Source organism: Euprymna scolopes, chromosome 10, assembly GCF_053919585.1.
Source record: "Euprymna scolopes isolate OS-2025 chromosome 10, ASM5391958v1, whole genome shotgun sequence".
In the NCBI taxonomy this organism is placed as follows: domain Eukaryota; kingdom Metazoa; phylum Mollusca; class Cephalopoda; order Sepiida; family Sepiolidae; genus Euprymna; species Euprymna scolopes.
In genome coordinates, this window is record NC_136491.1 from 39,114,229 (window position 1) to 39,138,661 (window position 24,433).

The 24,433-nt window shown below is 33.5% G+C and overlaps 1 protein-coding gene and 1 pseudogene across 1 annotated transcript in view; both read right to left on the reverse strand.

The window, feature by feature from the left end:
* The window catches only part of LOC145285931 (uncharacterized), a 119,748-nt gene that overhangs the window by 92,007 nt on the left and 3,308 nt on the right, over positions 1-24,433 (reverse strand). The window lies entirely within an intron of this gene.
* Positions 14,279-14,415, reverse strand: LOC145286678 (U2 spliceosomal RNA; annotated as a pseudogene).

The following is a 24,433-nucleotide window of genomic DNA, read 5'->3' on the forward strand; positions in this document are numbered from 1 at the left end:
GGGGAGCTGGTTTTTACCTCACATTAAAAACGGCCTTGTGCCTAATTTGCTCAGTGGGGGAGCAAATAAATACCATCTGTTCCGGCAGATGCTGCAAGCTATGACTAGCTAGGACTAGCTATGACTAGCAAAGACCAGATGTGGGGGCAACCCCACATGCCTGACCATTAACCAGCTCCCATTTCCCACCTCTCGGGAGCTGGTCCCCTTTTTCCCTTCCCCCTCCCTTCACTCCTCACATTAAAAATCGGCCTTGTGCCTAATTTGCTCGGTGGGGGAGCAAATAAACACCATTTGTTCCGGCAGATGCTGCAAGCTATGACTAGCTATGACTAGCTATGACTAGCAAAGACCAGATGTGGGGGCAACTCCACATGCCTGACCTTTAACCAGCTCCCATTTCCCACCTCTCGGGAGCTGGTCCCCTTTTCCCTTCCCCCTCCCTTCACTCCTCACATAAAAAATCGGCCTTGTGCCTAATTTGCTCGGTGGGGGAGCAAATAAATACCATCTGTTCCGGCAGATACTGCAAGCAAAGACCATATGTGGGGGCAACCCCACACATAACACCTTGGTCAATGTAGGGGCAACCCTTCATACCAATTGTCACTATCCAGCTCCCCTACTCCCCGGGGAGTTGGTCCCCATTTCCCCTTCACTCCTCACATTAAAAATCGGCCTTGTGCCTAATTTGCTCAGTGGGGGAGCAAATAAATACCATCTGTTCCGGCAGATACTGCAAGCTATGACTAGCTATGACTAGCAAAGACCAGATGTGGGGGCAACCCCACATGTCTGACCTTTAACCAGCTCCCATTTCCCACCTCTCGGGAGCTGGTCCCCTTTTCCCTTCCCCCTCCCTTCACTCCTCACATTAAAAATTGGCCTTGTGCCTAATTTGCTCGGTGGGGGAGCAAATAAATACCATCTGTTCCGGCAGATGCTGCAAGCAAAGACCAGCTATGACTAGCAAAGACCATATGTGGGGGTAACCCCACATATCTGAACTTGGTCAAGGTAGGGATCACCCTACGACCACAGTTACTATCCAGCATGATCCCCCTTTCCCTCCCCCCTCCCTCTCTCTCCACATTAAAAAACGGCCTTGTGCCTAATTTGCTCAGTGGGGAAGCAAATAAATAAAAAGATCAAAGTGTAGTATCTGTTCTTCAGATGCTGCACTTCAATTTCTTGTTCTCTGTCAGTGGAGGAGAAATCCTTCACGACTGAGACAATTTTTTTTTATTTTTGTTCCTTTTCTCCACGTTAAAAAACGACCCTGGTGTCTAACTCTGTCCCGTGGGGAGGCATTGTAAATAGGAACTCGACCTAACTTATCCTGAATTTACAGGCGCAGTATTTTAACCATAATTTATATTACTAGTCGTCGTTTGACACCAATTTGCTATCATACTAGAACAACTAGCGGGATTCATAGCTTATCAATACTATTCTATGCATGTACTTAAACAAGTAGACATCAGGGTTTACCGATATATGATAAAGTGTTGGTAATTTGAATATTAGCTTCACAGATTGCCAGGAGTTGCTTTTCTTAAATATCTGTTTAGACGACCGAATCTGAAGATAAAATATCACTTGTAAGAAAACCAATTCGTCAAAGCAAAGATAAAGCAAATTTTCCCAACGGCTTTATTGATAATCTAAGAACGACAACATGAAAGGTTATTTTATGTCTGTTATAGATACTAACGGTAAGGACCGCCTTTGGGAAGCGACGGGCACAATTAGAAATTTGGTGAGGAACTCGCTATCGCGCAATGTGGCCGTAACACTTTAAACGTGTCTTTTCATTTCAACCACACGGACCCACAAGTTGTCTGATATCGTCATATGGCCAAACACACAAGGAAGGGCATAAAATAATACGATTCAGCATTTTTTCTTCCCGTGACATCAGCGCGTGCACACTTGCTTGATTTGCATATGTGCTAAGGTGGCTGCTGCTGATATTGTCGCTAGTCAGCTATCCTACTGCAGCTGCAGCAAATAAATGTTACCAAAGGCAAGATAATTTACTCTTCTACATATCTGGATAGGTTTTGTGTATTTTAACGGAATTTTAAGCGTTTATTCAGTTTGAAAGACAAGTAGTGTTGAGTAGGTAGGTTAAACGGGCAACCAAGATGGTCGACGAAAGCATGCTGTTTCCACAGCGTCGATAATTGTTCAAAAGTGGAACAATAACAAAATACTCATAGAAATTCACGAAGTGTCATAGTAAAACTTATTGAGTGAATTTCTATCAGTATTTTGTTAATTTTTCTACTTTTTAACCATTATCGACGCTGGAGAAAGCATACTTTCGTCCACCATCTTGGTTACCCGTTTAACTTATCTACTCGACACTACTTGTCTTTAGAACCAAATAAACGCTTAAAATTCCGTTAAAATACACAAAACTTATCTAGATATGTAGAGGAGTAATTTATCTTGCCTTTGGTAACATTTATTTGTTATTTAATTTAATTTTTGGCCCTTTTTTTCCGTTATTATCTTCTCTGCTAAATAACCTAAAAATCCTGCGTAATTGACAAGAAAACTATTTGTAAAGTACTATAATTGTTTTCATTTACAGGAAAAATTGATTCTTTAACAAAACAAACTTTGTTGCATTTTACATCAACATGAAGTATCAATTTATTTAAATACTTATGTCGAAAGTAAACTTATAAACAGTTTCATTGCGTTAATGCAACAATTTATGTATAAATCTTCTAAACGTTTATAAGCTGTCCCTAGTCGAAAACCTGAAATATAAAGCGGTCCATCAGTCAAAATGTTTGAAAATCCATGCTTTACAGTATAAAGAAGACTACACCCTCTCCTTAGTAGGCTCCAATTTCGATACATCTATCTAATTATCTTCAAATCGACTCTGCACTATAAGAACAAATATTTAATATTTTTAATGCAATAATATATATATATATATATATATATATATATATATATATATATATATATATATATATATATATATATATATATATATACCCGGTTCATGTAAGATAGCATTGACAGCTCTCTACAAGAACTTCAAAACGTCAGCATCTCCTTTGACGGAGATCTAAATACAACTGGTAACCGTTTGTGAATTTGATATTCCCATGAAACTTCCTCCATTGAAAGAAAACCGCCTAAGATGAGTGCCACGAATGACCTGTCATATATGTTCTTCAATCTTTCTCTATCTATTTCTTTATTTTTTTCTCTCTGTCTGTCTGTCGGTCTGTCTGTCTGTCTGTCTGTCTCTCTCTCTTGACTGATATAGCACCCTTGCTTACCGTTTCCCGTATATCAACACTTAATGATGAGAAACTTAGACATCATTAATAATAATCAGCTAAACATCTACAAGTACTTTAATTTATTTAACAATAGCCTGATTCACCCGATATTTGAATTAGATTAAAACGGCCTTAAAAACATAATACATAAATATTATATCAATAATAATTATAAAATAAGATTTAGCATGTATTATAGAAATATCCAAAACATCTAACCACATAATTAACAATAACACTTCTTAAGCCAAAACCTTTGTAGAACCAACGTAATATATCCCTTTAGGAGAATGCATTTGCAACAATTCAAAAATAAATGATGGTTACATTGGCTAAACGACCATTACACTTCCCCGAAGGCTCACACTACACCACTCATACTATAACTCAATTTTGAAAGAATACAACTGCCTCAGCTTAATGGCCGTTTAGCTAACAATACAAAAATTATACATCACAACACCAAATATTAAAAAAAAGAATAAAATTTTTGCAATGTATATAAAAAATTAGACACTCTACAATCAACAATGTCACTTCCGAGAAAAGCCAGGATATTTTAAAGTATCAAGCGTAATAATTGATGTTAACAAATCCTTAACTCTCAGTTGCAATTAAAAATAATAATTTCACGCGCTTCGCACGTGGTTACGTCTCGTATTCGACATCTTATTATTCATGCGTTTAAAAAGCTATATATTACACTACTGCTTGACGAAATGCACACATGATTACTTCGCATTTAACCCATGAATCAATCGGAAGCACTCAAAAAGAATGGAATATGAAACCTACGGATCGTAATACAAGAATTCATCAAGAATACTTGATGGACCATCTAAAAATATCGAAACATTTTAAAACGTACGAAAGGGATTTGTTTGAAGGCTATAATAATTCAGTCTTGTAGGGGAACATCGTTGATTACGAGACAAGGAAGTAAAAAAAAAAATAATTATAATATTGAAGAAAGTTAAATAATTTTCAATTATAAAATATATATTTACAAACATTATGTGTCGCATAAGATGGTAGGTGTTGTGAATTTCCCAAAGTTTCGAGATTAATCTTTTTTTCAGAGTAGAAAGAAAAAGCGTGTAAAACTATTCGGGCGAGGTTTTTATGTTTACATTTAAAACCTTTTAAACAAAAGCAGGTATTATTATACAAACACCGTGACAGCGTTAGGGTTAGGGTTAGGGTTAGGGTTAGAGTTAGGGTTAGGGTTAGGGTTAGGGTTAGGGTTAATTCGCTGTCACGGTGTTTGTATAATAATACCCAAAAGCAATCCATGATGTTCAATAACATTTGCCTTTATATATACCTACACACGCACGCACGCACGCACGCACACGCACATATAGAGAACTTGAATGCCCACAGAAGAGAACTTGAATGCCTACTAGACACTATTCTCGAGTGTTTAAGGTCTCTCTATACAGGAGGTTGTCAAAACAACCTTGCACGAGGATACTTTTCCCCAGAAGTAAACCTTGACCAAATATTCAAAACCACATAGTATTCGCTGCTCGAATAGGATCCCCTCACTATGGCTAACCCAAATTGGCTTTTACGAGGAATGGTGAACCTTCTCCAAATGATGTTACCTCAAGTAACAGCACGAAGCTGGATACGCCACCAGACTAGATGAATTTTTGTCCTGGAATCCAGTAAGACCAAGGGAAACATAATGTTCCCTACACTGCTAACAACTATTTGCCTTTATATGCATTCTCCTAAAAGGATATATTACGTTGGTTCTACAAAGCTTTTGGCTCATTGGGAGAAGGAAAATTATGTTCTCAATTTCTTTACTAACTCAATGTTTGAGAGATAAAGAACTTAAATGAAACATTCTATTACTTATGTAACTCATATAGAGTTCAAGTGTTAACCCCAGATAATGGGCCTCTATATTTTTAGAACTTCGACTGAAGCAAAATAAAACAAAAGATATACAGGGTGCGTAAGGTATTTGAGGGCACTTATAATTTTGTACTTTAGATCAAAAATATTTTTTGCTTTCAGAAGATAACTGATGAAATAAAAAGACACACTGTAATAGTGTCTATAAAAGCGAAACACAGCAATTGAGGAAATATATTTTTACATGTGTATGTATTCGTATTGATACAATCGGAGAATCAGGGATAATGGAATTAATCCAAGAAGCAAACAATTTTTAAACATAAACTAGTAGATGACTTTTTCATTGGAGACATGCTGCTATTCTAGTTGATCGAGGATATTTACGCTGGGGGTGGGTGGTGAAAATTCCAGAACATTCATTGGAGCACATTATGACGGAGTACTTGTAAATCATCTCAATCTGTTTATATCCATGACAGATGAACTGAAATTGTATAAGACTGGTTACTTCCTACAATAATACAAATAACATTCCCCCAAACCGACAGAACGGGAACTATTAGGTAACACCTTAAAAAAAAAACATTATTTGAGAATAGTTACAAGAATTAAGAGGATCGATATATCAAGAAGTGAGATCAATCTTAACAAATTTCTAAAATGCGCCAGTGATTGTTTTCGGTATTCTTAGCAGTGAAGGGAACATCATGTTTCTCATTTTTTTTCCACAGGGCTTTAGAGTGAATGCAAATGTCTATATCGAAACTCTTCAAATCATGGTTAAGCCTTGAATAGACAACGTAGCTAATGGAAGGACATATATCTTCCAACAAGATTCAGCACTATTCCATAGAGCTCACAAAACCAAGGATTGGATGGCCAAGAATTTTCATGATCATGTCACAAGTTATGGCCTCCTAAGTCACCAGACTTTAATCCTTTGGATTATTACTTGTTACGTGTCCATTGTATTTTAAATATAGAACTGGTCCAAATGAGATAAATTAAAAAAGTATTAATAAATACTCAGAAAGTAATATTGTGTTCCATAGTTCAATACAAATAATAAAATCGCATTGTAAAAGTCAATATTTAATTTACTCCTTCAGTTTAACATCTTTCGGCAGACGATGTTCTTCCTTTTTTTGCCCCGTTTCTTTCGAATGTTTTCTTTTTTACGTAAAGAACCGTTGCACTTCGAAATTACTACGAGTTCCTTTCTCACACCATTAAATCAATGATCATATATTATTATAATGATGGAAGGTGACGGTGGTCTAATAGTTACTGATACGGCTGACGACCTGGGTTCCTAAAGTTCGAATCCCATTCGTTCCACAAAATCACTTTCACTTAGGGTACTCACTACCTTCATCTAGTCCCTCCCGTAGTAACCGATGTCTTAAAGAATTCTTATAAAATATATCGTGGATACCAATGCCAACAAAAGAAACCTCTGATCCATACGATATGATAATGATGATTATAATTGTATTCCGAAATGAGGCTACACCAAAGGGAGGTCACTTTCATATTCTTATCTAGAGTTGTACGATTGGCTTTTCTAAAGCCAAATCTCGCGAATTTAGCCTTTTTTTTGCGGTTTGGCCTTTTTTTTTTTTTAGCAGTTTGGCCTTCAAAATGTATTTGGCCTTTGAAAAAGGACAAATACAATTTCAAATATTCAAAGCTTAACATTTGAACTAGTTAAGGGAGGAACAAGCAGACTATTATATAGATTCCGCGGGCGTCAACTTTGTTGAGGCATTTTAAAGGGATTTAGAGGTCATATATAGACAGAATCTCCAATTTGAAAATTTAAATATTTCAAATTTGCATTAAAATTAATCCATATATACTAGACACCAAGCAAAATTACCGAAATCAGAAATTATTCTTTAAGCCCTTGAACCTAAAATTTTTTAGAAATCTATGATATAAATCTCACCTGTCTGTTTAAATGTATGTATGTATGTATGTATGTATGTATGTATGCATGTATGTATGTACGTCTGCCTAAAACTTTCGACAAAGGCGAAGGATTTTCACGATATCGGTATCATTTTGAAGCTCGACCCTTCCGGACAACAGTTATCGAAAACGTTAATTCCTTCACCTTCAACTGGGCACTTTTCGACAGGGAGGGTCGATTTTTTCGCTGACATTTTTGAAAAACGCGTTATTTCGATCGCCCCGGACGTTACAACCACGGTAGGCACATCGGTAAGGCTGTTTGTTTTTACACCTCTTTTTCCTCTGGCTCGTTACGGGTTCGAGCCTACTTACTACTCCTATTTTTCTTTTTGTTTTGCGCACGCAGTTTTCCTTTTTCTTTTTTTTTTTTTTTGCTCAACCAACACCCTTACACACATTTCCACTTTCTTTTCCGCCTTCGCGTCACGGGTTCGAGCTTGCCTGCCTACTACAACTTTTTTTTTTATTTTGCTCAACACACACCTTTAAACACCCGGGCAACGCCGAGCACCAAGGCTAGTTTTCTATAAAAATTTATGTAATGAATTTGAATCGAAATTGGTATAACGTTTTGAAGTATTATATAGGGTGGTCGCTAGAAAAATGGGGAATTCGTCAAATGATTATTTTGTATTTATTTATTTGCGGACTGTTATCCTCATTTTTATAGTTGTTGTTTCACGACGTTTCAGCTAACTATTCCTCTGGCCTTCGTCAGGTGGTTAACCGCAACGGGATAGGAATGCTGAGTCTCTTAACTGTATCCTAAGTAATTACTATCTTCCATAGTTGTTGTCGTCTAATCACGTTTTTGGTCAACTAATCTTCTGGCCGGCTTTGGGTAGGATTGAAACCGGTATCTTCAGACAAGTCCGCAAAATATATAAATCAATAAATATAAAAATTACTCATCTCAAAGGATTCCTATAATAAAAGGGTTATCTTTTGTTACAAAGAATAGCTTTTTATAAAGTTTTTCAATATCGTAATACAAACTGAAGAAATGAATAAACAAAGTACGATATTTTAGCTAAAATAAAATTAAAATAAAGTAAAATTTCAATAAAATTTAAATAAAGTAAAATTTCAATAAAATTTAAATAAAGTAAAATTTCAATAAAATAAAATTTAAATAAAGTAAAATTTCAATAAAATAAAATTTAAATAAAATAAAATTTAAATAAAATAAAATAAACACAAAATAAAATTAAAATAAAATCATTTTTAAATAAAATAATGTTTAAATAAAATAAAATTTAAATGAAATAAATTTTAACTAACAGAAAATTTCAAAAAGATAAATTTTTAATAAAATTTCAATAAAATAAAATTTCAATAAAATAAAATCTCAATAAAATAAAATTTAAATAAAATAAAGTTTCAATAATATAAAATTTCAATGAAGTAAAATTTAAATGAAATAAATTTTAAATAAAATAAAATTTCAAGAAAATAAATTTTCAATATAGTAAATTTTAAATAAAATAAACTTTCAATAAAATAAATTTTAAATAAAATAGATTTCAGTAAAATAAAATTTAAATAAAATAAAATTTAAATAAAAAATTCAATAATATAAAATTTCAATAAAATAAAATTTTAATGAAATAAAATTTCAATAAAATAAAATTTCAATAAAAAAATTTCAATATAATAAAATCTAAATAAAATTAAACTTCAATGAAGTAAAATTTAAATGGAATAAATTTTGAATAAAATAAAATTTCAATGAAGTAAAATAAAATTTACAACCTTAAAATTCAAGGAGAGTGGATCTTGGGTTTATTTTCGTCATCCTTGTAACTCTCGCTTTCCTTATTTAATTCTTTAGCTCTCGCCTTTCATGACAAAGGAGAAAGAATTGCTCTTTTCTGGATTGCAAGCTATTTAACCTAAACTTATCATTGGTTTGTTTTTGACCTTGAAGTGGTATTTTTTTTAACCCCCTACATCAAATGGCGTCATGTCTTGTTTGGAGCGATTTCCTTATATAATTCCCCCACCCCCAAATTTAAAATAAAACTGAAATTTAAACAATAAAATGTACAACCTAACTTCAAATTTCACTCTTTTTTGGCAATCACCAAATATATTGAGTTTTAATCCTCGTAAAAAAAACCATAAAATTTCTGTTCAGAATTTTACCCGAATATTTTTTTATGCATAAAAACATGAGACTTTTAGCTCGTTAAAACGGGAAAAGTTATAGCCCGTTGACTTGAGCATAAGTACCTTATGCCAAATTGATAAATAAACATGGTCAAATTTGTGCTCATTTTTTTTCATTAATCGTCATTAATCCCTATTAATCCCTAATTCTGAATAGAACAGATACCATGATACTTCGTTTGCTGCACGTTATCATAATAAAGGTCCTTAGAAAATTTCAGCCAGATCGGCCCAGCAGTTTCTGTGAAAAAGTGAAAAGGACAGAGAAAAACATACTAAAAAAATGTAACTACTCCCTTCCCACCTAAATGATTTTTTTTTACTAAAATATAATAAACTTTTTCTTTTCACTATGATCACTCTTAAGATATCATGACGTTTTCGTGAATCTAGTAATGGAATATTTTTTCATATTTGTTTTCTTCTTTTAGTATTAACTTTTGCTTCCGGATCTTCCCGCTTTTTTTGTCATCATTGCGTTATGTTATAGAAACGCAGATGAAATATCATATATATATTTATTTTTTAATTTTTGTTTCTTGATTATGAGAGAAAATAATAACAGCCTTCGAACTGTTAGTCAAACAGTTGCGTTCTCCAACAGACGCCTATCTCGAGGGTAGAGTACTTCATAAAGAAACCTCAACGTGGTTTCAGTACTCTTTTATTTGAAGTGTTTATGCTAACAAGCCCATCTTATTCTTTTTGTATAAATATCAGAGATATGCAATAGCTCGAAGAGGTTGTTCATTGTACGAATTATGAAGAACGAAAGAGCAAGAGAGAGAGAGAGAAAGAGAGAGAGAAAGAGAGAGAAAGAAAGAAAGCGAGAGAGCAAGAGAGAGAGAGAGAGAGAGAGAGAGAGAGAGAGAGAGAGAGAGAGAGAGAGAGAGATATGAAAGTTCATTTTTTTTTTTGCAATTTTTTTTATCGTTTTGTTCTACCGGATGGCAGACATTCACTTTCTATCTCATACATTCCAACCGAAAAATCTTTTAAGGTTCTTACTGCTCCCCTTAACGCAATTATTTTAATCTCTCTTTCACTTAGTTCACAGGGTATATTTCACCTGGTTCACAGGATATATTTCACTTTCTATCTCATACATTCCAACCGAGAAGTCTTTTAAAGATTCGTACTGATCCTCTTAACGCAATTGTTTTAATCTCTCTTTCACTTGGTTCACAGGGTATATTTGTTAGGTAGTTTTTGAAATTCATTTTCCTGGGTCTGGTTTCTCTTAAAATGCCAAACTATTAATACGCTTAAGTTCAAAACAATATTACCCCAAACAATATTTATAGACCAACACAATTTCAAACTTATGGCTGACGTTTAAAAAACAAACATTATGTCATTGTTAAAGACTGCCCGTTTTATTATCCCGTTCGTTAAGAGGTCAGAAAAGGCGAAGTGTCATATCAGAACAGATACTACACTTTTATCCTAACCAAAAAGGGCATAGAAAAAGGCCAACATGATGTTGCCGACATCTCGAAGTGAAAGTGTTTCTGTAGAACTAACAGGATTCGAACTTGGCACACCCAGATACATTTTTAGATTACGTAATCAAAAAAGCATAGAAAATGATTCATTGTACCACGTTAATTAACCGCACCACGACCTCCGTACAGTTTCAAGAGATAAAGGATACTTCCATTAAGGGTGGTTACACGTGCAAATGCGAAGCAAGGGTTGCTTAATCACTACCCACTACTCTACTGAATAGGCACTGTTTTATTCTAGTGACAAAGAGAAATCCACAATGATTGGAAATAATACCAAGATAAGCAAAGAACACATACAACACCTTGCATTCCTTAAAGGTCACCCATTTTACTACTGACCAAACGCAACAATGCTTAACTTCGGTTATTTAACGGGTACGATTGTGTCAACCTGATTATGTTGTACTTTTCCTGTTTATGGCAAATATTTGTTGACATTCAATTTAAAGATAACCATATTATACTCTGCAGGGAAGCAGTTCCACGGTAATTAAGTGCTGTTGTGACATTTGGGTTGGTAAATCTCTGTTCTTTCAAAGTTTTTTTTTTCTTTCTCTTCCCTGCAACTTCTTTCCTACAGAAGAGACGTTGCGACCCTGTCTCTGTTTTAATGTTATTTTCATGGCAAGTGCTCGTCTGAGCTTCAATGGTTTCCCTTTTTACCAAACTTTTGTCTTGCTACAACCACCATCAACAATTCCACCCACTCTCTACTTGTACCTAAACCAGAACGCGGATTCCATGAACAAAGCTTCTTTCCTAGAATTGTCCGCCTGTAGAACTCTGTTCTGCTGGCCTACTTTCCAGCTGGTTACAAAACGATAGTCTTCAAGTCCAATGATAAACAAGTTCTTGTTGAGCTGTCCCCTTAATCAAATTATACTCAACTTCCTCCACGAACGATTACTACGCTGTTGTCCTAATAACCACCGCACATTCATTAACCCTTTCCCTCGAGTGGCCCTCGGGCCTTGATAAGTGGTAACTCCCTTGTAAATAAATGCCGAAAGAACAAACAGCACCTAATACTTCCAAATCGTCACCCATTTTGGTACTGACCACGTTCGACGTTGCTTAACTGCGATGACCTAACAGGAATCGGTGTATAGCACGTGATTATAGCGAACGATAGCCGATTCGTTTCCAAAGATTGTATAATGTTCTCACTATTTCCAATGCAATTGATCGCTTTCATATGAATCATATTAATTAAACTAGCGTGACCTGTGGAAATTCCACAGGGGACTCTTTCATATGTAATATATTGATGTTGGTATTCCGTATATGTTCAGCGTAAATGGAGACGCTCTGATATTATTGTAACTCTTTTGATAAAACTGCAAAAGTATTCATCTAAGCTAGCAGGGTCGTAAAGTACGCTTAAATATGATATTTTAATTCTTGCAGATTTTGTATATATTATTATAGTGTTAATGTTCTATCGATTTTTATATATTATAAAGTTGCGATTTCAAAAATAAAAAAGGTATATCTATATGACTTGGGTGCATCAGCTATAATCGAAACCGAAACAAAAAATTTATGAAGAACTTTTGGTAAAATTATTCATAAAAAAATGATTTCCGTGCCTTCAGATATAATCAAAACCGAAGTTAAGACTTTTATTCTTAGAATTCTTAGTAAAATCATTTATTACAAGAAATGAAAGACCATAACAATTAAACGACAGTCACTCGGATGTAAGCGTGACACACAAAATAAATAACACACATATTATACCATTAATATATATATATATATATATATATATATATATATATATATATATATATATATGTATACGTTACATGGTGCGTATAGATATTTTCATTAATAGATAGTACTCGTAGGCCACTAGGCGTTGTCCGGTCGTAAAATGCGCATAAATATTATATTTTAATTAATGCAGAATTCTTATTTATTCTCTATCGATTATTATCCAATTTCAAAAGTTATAAAAATATCACTAGAATCGTGACCAGAACGTTTAGTGTTCCAGCCTTAGTTGTTAAGTATCTCTCCAGCGACGTTACCACGGAGCTACTGACAGATGGATACGAAAGCGATTTTAACGTTGAATTTTGCGCATGCTTAAAAGTAACAGCAGATCTAATGTTTTATTCGACTTATCCCGCCAAGGTGAACTGTTTTGTTTTCAATTTTGACCCTTAGCAGCAAATTTTGCCTGCTAAAAATCAAATCAAAAGTGTGCTATAAGTTCAAACACCCTATATGTCAAATTGCAACTCTGTAGATTAAATATTCAGAGGGGAATTCGGTAGAGAGCTTTCGCACACATACCGTCAAGGTTTATATATATATATATATATATATATATATATATATATATATATATATATATATATATATATATATATATATATATATAGCCAGTAGAGTTTAGTTTCCTAGAAGTACATCCAATGAAACAACATGTGTCTACCAAAATAGTGCTCAATGAGTGAACAGAGCAGGTAATTCTTGGCCTGAAGACGTAATCCCCCAACGTGGGTGATTACAGAAACATGTATGCACATATGTAGCCATTAATGTTTGTATAAATAAAATTAATATATATATATATATGTTTTATTTTTTATTACCGTTTTATCTGTTTGGTTACATATGTTTCGGATGTTGGACCGTGTTTACGATCTAACAGCCTCGTGTGACCTTACAGAAATGGTTGGTTAGTATTAGGAAGAATTGTTTTTAGGAGGAATACGGAAAAAAAAGAAAGAGGGGGTTCTGGGGTAGGTGATAATAGAGGAGGAAAGCGGGTAATGACAATATTTCAGTTTTGAAGTTTAAATATCCACATATCTCCACCCAAGCCTACCTGAATCTACTACCCCCCCACACACAATACAACCATACAACCTAATATACTTTAAACTTCAAAACTATTAAAAATATTGTTAACTCATTCGTTCAATCAATTTAAATTTGCATCACTCTACATGTATTTAGATACATCAAGAAACGAAAGCAAAAGAACTAAGTCGATTAATTTGTCATAAACTAAAAGAACATCACGTCATAAGTTAATTAAAATGCATATAATCTCATGAAATTATCAAATTAACATGCATATAATCTCATGAACGTATCAGGGTAACTTTATATAATAAAGTAATTTAAACAAGGCCGATAGTCATTAGTCGCGTGCTCTCATGTAATGAATGAATGCGTGAATGTAGGATTGACATGAAATTCTTAAAGATAAGCTAAAATGACCGAAAAATGGGCTGAAATGACTTAAATAAATAAAAATAAAATGACTTAGAATGACTTTAATGAACTTAAGAATGAATTGAATGACCTTAAGAATGACTTGAATGACCTTAAGAATGACTGGAATGCTTAAAAAAATAACTGGAATCCTTCAAAAACAACTTGAATGACCTGGAGAATGACTTGAATGGCTTTGAGACTGACTGGTTGTAAAGTGGGTGATCATTTTAGCTTTAAATTAATGCAGAAAAGTGACCCCCACTTAATATCACAAAGTTACAACCATAAGTACAACATGTAGTAAGAACTGATACTACACTTTGATCTTGGCCAAAAGGCCAAGAAAAGAGTATTTATTTGCTCCCCTACCGAGCAAATTAGGCACAAGGCCGATTTTTAATGTGAGGAGTGAAGGGAAAATGGGGACCAACTCCCCGGGGAGTAGGGGAGCTGGATAGTGACAATTGGTATGAAGGGTTTCCCCTATATTTACCAAGGTCTTATATGTGGGGTTGGTATTTATTTGCTCTCCCACTGAGCAAATTAGGCACAAGGCCGATTCTTAATGTGAGGAGTGAAGGGGAAATGGGGACCAACTCCCCAGGGAGCGGGGGAGCTGGACAGTGAAAATTGGTATGAAGGGTCTCCCCCAAATTGACCAAGCTCTTATATGTGGGGCTGCCTCCACATACGGTCTTTGCCCGCAGCATCTGTCGGAACAGAAGCTACACTTTGAGATATTAAATCCTTTATTCATGTTAAAAATACAGTGAAAATCAACAATGAACAAAAAACTTAGGCACATGGCCAACTCAAAAGGGGGGATTGTGGGGATCGTTGGTCATCCTTGTCACCCCGGAACTAAACAAAATCAAAAGTTTCTCCCAGCTAGTATCTTCTTTCACCATAATGCCACATTCACCCTTTCATTCTGGGGGACGACCTCTTGGCCAAAAGGCCAAGAAAAGCTTAAAAAGCTAAGAACAGCATCTATTAACAACAGACCTTTAATCTTAACCAAAAAGGCCAAGCACAAATGTGTTACGGACCGACCGACCGACCGACCGACGAAGTGACTTATAGAGTCGCATGCACGTGACTAAAAATTAAACGAAATGTAATAAAACCAATTTAAAATAACTAGTTTAAAAAACATATTAAAATACGTGCAATAACAATAATTAGAACAATAACGTAATATCATAATTAAATTAATAACACGATCTCATTAAACTAAATATATCCCATAAACTAATTAAGATGATAACGTAATATCTTATAGCTAATTAAAAATCACTAGTCAAAAAGCTGATTAAAAATCAATAGACATAAAACCAATTAAAAATCACTAGTTATAAAGCTAATTGAAAATCACTAGTCATAAAGCTAAGTAAAAATCACTAGTCATAAACCTAATAAAAACCACTAATCATAAACCCATTTAAAAATCACGAGTCATAAAAATAATAGTCATAATACTAATCTAAAATCAATAGTAATAAACCTAATTAAAATCACTACTCATAAACCTAATTAAAATCACTAATCATTAAGCTAATTAAAATTCACTAATCATAAACCTAATTAAAAATCACTAGTTATAGACATAATTAAAAATCACTAGTCATAAAACTGATTAAAAATTACTAGTTATAAGCTAATTAAAGTGACTAGTCATAAAGCTAATTAAAATCACTATTCATAAACCTAATTAAAAATCACTAGCTATAGACATAAAGCTAATTAAAGTGACTAGTCATAAAGCTAATTAAAAATCAATAGACATAAAGCTAACAAAAATCACTAGTCATAAAACTCATTAAAATCGCTATTCATGGACATAATTAAAAATCTCTAGTTATAGACATAATTAAACATCACTAGTCATAAACCTAATTAAAATCACTAGTCGTAAACCAAATAAAAAATCACGAGTCATAAAGCTAAGCAAAAATCAATAGTAATAATGCTAATTAAAAATCAATAGTCATAAAGCTAATAAAAAATCACTAGTTATACACCCAATTAAAAATCACTAGTCATAAGCTTATTAAAGTCACTAGTCATAAAGCTAATTAAAAATCAATAGACATAAAGCTAATAAAAACCTCTAGTCATAACACAAATTAAAATAACGTTATGTACTAATAGTAATTAAAATAATAACATAATGTCATAATACTATTTAAAACCAACATGGTCCAGTAAACCAATGTAATAATTAAAATAACGTAATCTAATAACAATAAATAAATAATAATTAGTTATAAAAATACTTAACGCCATAAATCTAACTAAAACGATAAAACTAAGCAAATATTTACTTAAATAATAAAGAGTTGGAGTTATTATCGGCTTATGAAAACGTTTTCCAAAATGATTGGATATATCATTATATAACTCCAAAAAATGCCGATCCGAATAATTTGGACTATACAAACTATTATTCTCATCTTAAAAATCACTATGAAATTAAATTAGAAAACTTGTATTATGTTTAAGTGGTGTTGATCCACAGTTATTTCCTTAATTTTTTATCTTCTTAATTTTTATGATGAGGATTGGTTATTCGTATTATTTGGATTATTCGTTCTATCAAATTTCAAGCCTGTAGATCAAATATTCATAGAGGAGTTTGGTAGAGTATTTTCGCACACACACCGAGCTCACTTCATATATATATATATATATATATATATATATATATATATATATATATATATATATATATTTGTAGTCATCGACATACAGTCCTGTTTCGTCGTATCACAACTCATCAGTACCGCTAGACTAGCATCTCTCCCAAGCCAAGGATTGAACCTAGAACCGTCGTGTTGACAGTCGGCAGTTCTCCCACTCGACCATGGAATCGACGCCCGTAAATAACTCGTCGGAATGTCTTTTTAAATAGACACCCGCCACCACTTTTATAGTGCTCAAATTCCCTGTTCGTAAACATATTTATATATATATATATATATATATATATATGATTATGATTATTTAATTTAATCACATGAAGTAATATACGAAAGTATAAATTTATGCGTAAACCTTAAGTACTTACTTCAACAGTGCTCAATACATAGGTAAAGCTAGGTAGTAATATATATATATATTCTGTGTAGCTTAATTGCCATATATATTTTATAACTTACTATATATATATATATATATATATATATATATATATATATATAACAGATTAAACACTAGTGTCTGTAGGTATTTAATAATTATTATAGTAAATAATTATGTCAGCTCCTTTAAGAAACTCGTTTCTTATCGTTGAACACTTTTAGTTGAATTAAGTCAGTTGAGTTAAGTTTAGGACAGTTTGCAGCTAAGTTCGAATTCTTCAACTGGCAATAATTATCGCTTCCTGCACTGATGATTGCGAAAACTTGTATATATCTCTATATATTAATACGATAGCGTGTGTGTTATTTTCTGTGTTACGTTTAAATCTGGGTCGTTTAATTGTTATGGACTTGTTATAAATGATTTTACTAAATACTCTTCATAAGTTTTGGTTTCGATTATTACCGAAGAAACTCAAGTTATACACACACACACACACACACACACACACACACACACACACACACACACACACACACACACACACACACACATACATACACATACACACACATACACACACGCACACACACACACACATATATATATATATAAAATAAAGCTGAATGTCTGTGTGTGTGTATGTGCCTGTGTGTGTGTGTGTGTGTGTGTGTGTGTCTGGTCACGAATAGGCTCCTATTTTAAAAAACTGATTACATGTAATGATAGAAGATGTATCGAGACACAGGAATGGGTATATTTGATCTGGCAGAACGGTATCTCGTTAAAATTGTTGGGTCTGGGTTCGCGCCTGGTCCACAAAGTATAGAAAATAAAAATTTTAAAATATAAAAAAACGTTTGCAAGTGTTTTTGATATAGATGTACATAAGAATACTTTGATATGTATGTTTTAATTTAAATAGGGATGGTATAATATAATCTAAATATATATTTGCGCATACGTGATAGAGTATTTATTTGAATCCGTTAGATTATAGTATCTGAACGAACTGGCTAGAAAAGTTGTAAGAAGCCGCACAACATTCTTGAATCCCTTAAAAAGTTCCATCAACAAACATGGTAGGAAGACTAATGATATCTCCGATCATTTTCTTGCTCAAAATAGAGAATGAGAGCACTGCAAAACTTTAATAAAATTTCATCCAAGTTCTTCAGTTAAGTTTCTGAACTACAAACGCTTATGTTACAAATGTGACATTTTTGCTATTACATCTAACATGTATATGTAGTCTTGGAAGTTGTTTTTTTACCTTTAAAACTAAAAAAAAAAGTTTTAATATTTTATCATTCGTTGGAAAACTATTTAGTCAGTAAGTCATTTAATCACCTGCAATCTCTGTACCAACTTGCTCTCTCGAATTCACGATAGTCCTAATGTTAATTTAAGGGATCATCAGTTGTTTACCACGAAACACTGCTTCGGGAAGTAAAAAACAAACAGAATATATATATTTGTAGTCATCGACATACAGTCCTGTTTCGTTGTATCACAACTCATCAGTACCGCTAGACTAGCATCTCTCCCAAGCCAAGGATAGAACCTAGAACCGTCGTGTTGACAGTCGACGGTTCTACCACTCGACCATGGAATTGACGCCCGTAAATAACCCGTCGGAATGTCTATTTAAATAGACACTCGCCACCACTTTTATAGTGCTCCAATCGCCTGTTCGTAAACAAACAAACAACGAGCTTCGCATTTTCAGCCAATTAAGTAGCGGGTGAGATTATATATATATATATATATATATATATATATATATATATATATATATATATATATATATATATAGCGGGTGAGATTATATATATATATATATATATATATATATATATATATGTGTGTGTGTGTGTGTGTGTGTATGTGCATATTTTTCCCGTCTTTTAATTTTCTAATCATTTTGTTTTTTCAGGGTATGGGGCATCCTACTGGATGCATGACAGACATTCACTCACTATTTCAGTCACTCCAGCTAGGAGATCCTTTTAAAGATCTTGACAGTTCCTTTCATTGCAGTTGCTTGTGTTTCTCTTGCACTTGGTTCATATTCGACAGATAGTTTCTGAAATTCTTTTTCATGAATCCGGTTGCTCTTGCAATTACTGGGATAATGGAGATCTTCATAAGATTCCAGTTACTTTTCATGTCATTATCTCCCTCTCAGCTCTGTTAAGGTCAGCATCGTTGGGGACAGGTGCGTGTGTATGTGTCTGTGTGTCTGTGTGTCTGTTGTATTAAATAGCAAATTGCATCGTTTACCAGGAAGTAATTTTATCATTTCTATTACGTTGGCAATATATTTTCCTATTCGTCTTACATGTAAGAATCAGATACTCACACGAAAGAGCATGCGAAGGTTGCCGTCACCAACAAACGAGGATGATGCATTGGGTTCGATGGGACTCTACAGGCCGACTCGTTAGTCACCTCAACTAACTACTTCGCCTCTCATCCTAATGCTGAAAAGCCCTTTGTCCCGACCGACTTTTAAAAGTAGGTTGTGTGCGCGATCGATACTTTTTTAATTTTTAGTAAATGATCAGGATCAAATTCTTTTGCATATTTTTGCGTCGACTATTTCTTTTCTTTCTCTTCCTTCATCCGCATCTCTTTTATCTTATGCACGAAATAAAAATGTATTTCATATTTGTACATTTTTAATATGCTGGTTTTATTAGCCTAGTATCTTCTGAAATCACACACACACATACACGATAACACAAACATACACACATATATTTGTGCGCCTGTATGTGTGTATATGCGTATACATATATTTACACACACATGTGTGTGTGTGTATATATATGTGACCTAGACATTTTCACACGTTGAAAACGGGCAAAAGTTATGACTCGTTGAATAAGAATGAGTGCTTTATGTCAAATTGATGGGTGAATAATGGTTAAATTTGTACTCATTTTGCATTAAATAGGAATAAATACTTAGTTCGCTGCACCGTATCATAACAAAAATCCATACAACATTCCAGCCATATCATCCTAGTAGTTTCTGAGAAAAAAGTTGAACGGAAAGACAAACAAATTGGCTAAGAGAAATCTATATAATTATAAAACTCAAATGACCTTGTAACGGGTGTTGTAACCCAACATCCGGTTTACGACTTCCGGTTGCGCATACATAAACAAATAATCAACGCGACAATAAAACGTATTGTTTTGCTGTGTATGTTTTCAGCGTCCCAATATTTTTTTCGCGTTTAAATTATCCAAATAAACAATTGTTAATAATTTCTGCATTTTTTTTACATCGTTCATTTCCGTATTACGTTTAAGTTAGTTTAACACAATTTTCTTACAAATAAATCTACTTTAACCCGTTGACAACCATAAGAGCATTTTACAACGGCGATTTAACCACCGCCTTCATTTTTTAAAAATTTATTCTCCATTTTTGAATACACCTTTCTTATAAACATTCATACATTTTCTTCTACACTACCAACATAAATAAATAACCCCGAAAATATGTTTTTTTTATTTGCGTTACAAATAAATAATTAACGCGATAATAAAACGTATTGTTTTACTATGTACACGTTTTCAGCGTCCCAATTGTTTTGTTTTTTGCTCGTTTAAATTAAAAGATATATCAAAATTTGAATTTAACTTAAAGTATTACGGTATCTGTTTAGTGCACATTTACCTATAAGTATGGCAAACCACTTATAATTCAATGGCTGTAAGTTTTTTTCTTAAAAAAATAAACAATTGTAAAGAGAACGACTCATAGAATTCTATCTATATTCTTTTTTCATTTTAATATACTGTCATAGAAATGTTTCTGTTATGTCACAAAAAACTATTTTCTTTACGTCACAAGTGTCACGCTCATACATTAATTCCAGAGCTTATATAACATACAGATACAACAGGTCACGGGTAGTCTAGTGTGTGTATATATATATATATATATATATATATATATATATATATATATATATATATATATATATAAACGCTTTGTTCTTGTGTCTTTCATTCTTGCCGTTTATGAGTTACTTAATGGTGGTGCTAATCTGAACCTGAGACAACGTGTCACATTAAGCCGTAACATCTACTGGCTGATATAATTTTTAATATGTTACGAAGATGGTGGGAGACACTGCCAATTTTGTAAAGTCATAAGACTCTCTCTTGGTGACTTCCCTCAAATTAAGTTCTCCCAGCTCGTCTCACAATAATATTAACAAAAAGTAGTAAATTAAAATACAATAATAAGATTAAATCTATTATAATGCATGTCCGTGTCTTCGTAAATAAGTCAGCTATTTTTTATATTCTGGTAATATTTTTTTTTTTTAAATCTTTGTGACTATTTGAAATTTAAAATAAAAATGGAAATCCTTAAACTAGCGTCACGAGTAGTCTAGATATTTAGAAATTGAAAACCCGAAATGATGCAGTTTTCAATTAAATCATTTATTATTTTTATTTATTTATTAATTTTTTTTTTGAAAATTTCGAAATTTGACCATTATTCTTTGGAGAAAGATTTATTTTCTATTTTTAAAGATATTTCTCATTTTGTTGATATTAACACAAATGGGAAGGGGGCTCCCGTTAAGATATATGTTGAGTCTAGGCGATGTGTTGTATTTGGTGGCACGTGTGTGAATAAAGTAGTTTCCACATTGTATAAGTACGAATAATTATAATAGAAATTGAAACCATAAAGGATCCAATTTTAAAAATGAATGGCATTAATTATTAGCCGAGACTATCGAAATTTAAGCATTTATTCTTTAGAGCAAAACTTTTTTTGGAGGGTTTTTGTTTTTGCCTTTTCCTCATTTTGTCGATATTAAGGTTCAGACTCCTTTCCAGATGGTGGGGTGGGTGAATGAGCCTACAGTTGAGATTAAAAATATCCGGCAAGATATGTCAAGTTTGGTTGTGCTTGTTGGCACGTGTTTGAATAAAGTACACCTTGTGAAGCAACTTACACACACACACACACACACACACACACACACACACACACACACACACACACACATATATATATATATATATATATATATATATATATCTAACTCCAAGTTATAACTGTTCAAGAGGGAAAATCATGAATTAAAACGAGGTTATTAAAAGTGCTCTATATAAAAAAAGAGCAAATTATAATATTTTTATTTATATAGACAAATATTACATAGTCGGTACACATGCTAATGTTTCAGACAGTTGGTTGGCAAGAACCAAAAGTTCTCATCAGGCGACATAATAAAGCTTATATGCCAATGAAGTCATCTGGTTCTCAAATGGAAGAAATGAAAGAACACACACACACAAATATATATAAATTATATATATATATATATATATATATATATATATATATATATATATATATATATAATTTATAAAATTCAATGGTAACTGTTATTATTATATTTATAAAAACCGTGACTATGATAAATAATGAAAAAAACAAAAAACAAACAAAAAACAAACAAAAAACAAAACAAAAAACAAACCCAAAACGACGGATTATAAACGAACTTGTAACATAAACTATATTCACATGACTGTCCATCTTTCGTATTTAACTTATTGGTTTTTTGTAGTTGTTGTTGTTGTCGAATCGAATTTGAAATTATATAACACTAGCAGGGAAACTCGACGTTGTCCGGGATGAAACGAGGATCATCGAAGATTGCACGCGTCCAATACTTATGTTGTCATTGAAGTCGATTCAATTTTCGATTTGTCAATCAAATCAATTGATTGCCTACTCTAGTCGGAAACCCTCCACGTTGCACTGGGAGAAAGCTTCACGTGCCTCCCCGCAGTCACTTTGTCCACAATACATTGTAGCCTACATTGCACTACAGAAAACCTTCGGTGTATTTTATAAAATTATTTTTATTTATTTATTTGTTTAAATTGAAGTTTAAAAACGAACTTAATATACGAGAATGGCCCACGTTACTACCACTTACGCCTCGCAGTTGTTTTCCAAAATTTTGCGTCACAGTTCAATTGTGCTCTTAACAAAAGCATTCATTTCGAATGCACTCCTGTTTTGTTAAAGAACCTTACTGTTGGTTTTATACGCCGGGCCTTTCTACTTGTGCGGTGATAAAACTTCTAAAATGCATTCATGATGTTAAGCTGTATAAGAATGTTAACTCTGATTAAAATCGGAATGTTCTTTCTTTGATCGGATTTTTTCGATTATCGATTTTTGATACTTATCGAAGGCATTCCGGTGCAAAATCTATCCAAGAACACTGCCAAACACATGAGGTACAGTTGTGTGAATTTTCCAAAGGTCGGCTCAGCCGTTTCTGAGTCCGTAGGGAATGAACTCACTCACACTCACAGCGCCTTTTATATATAAGTAAAGATTAATATTCTTAAAAAATGATTGTTTTAATTTTAATTTCATGGGTATTTTAAAGTTGATTTTTTGCTATAGTGTTAATAAACTTTCTACATAGGAAAGAATTTTTTATATTAGTTAATAACAAATGATAATAAACTATAATAATATAATAATAATAAATACTGAGTAGAACGGTAAAATTGTAGCCCTAGAAAAGACGACATGATTCCATTTCCGTTTGATGAAAATCGTTTTTTTTTGTTGCAGACCATGTACTAGTTGGCCAGTTGTGTACAGATCCCAAGAGAGATAGAAACCTTCTATCATGTCTGAAAGTGAAACAATATTCAAGGAGCGAGATCAGATATGTTCTTTACCGATCCAAGTTTTGACAACTGGACCATTGCCAACAACCTCAAAATTCAAATCTGGACGGTTCAACGTCTGAAGGCACAGCTCAACGACGTTTTCGGACCATGACTATGGTCTTTGGTGTGGTTTGAAGTGAGGGCAATATCATGCCATCTCATATCTTCGATGTCGGCTTGAAAGTCAACACCAAAGTATACCTGAATGTGATGAAGAGTGTGGTGATACCCTGGTGCAATTAGGTGGCCGCTGTTCGACTCTGGATGTGTGTAGTAGGACTTGGTGCCAGCCCACAAGTCCACCGAGAGCAAGGCTTGGTTTCAGAAAAACTGCTACGACTTTGTACCCTTCTCTCACTGCCCCCTCTCCTCCCCCGACCTGAACCCGCTGGACTACTTCGTTTGATCATACGCCGAGAACATCACCAAAATGATTTCCCACAACACCAAAGCGAGTCTGATCGCCGCCATCTGCCGAGTATTCACCGAGATCTTGCCGGCGCTTGTGGAAAAGGCATGCTTCCAGTGCCGGACCCATGATTGAGAC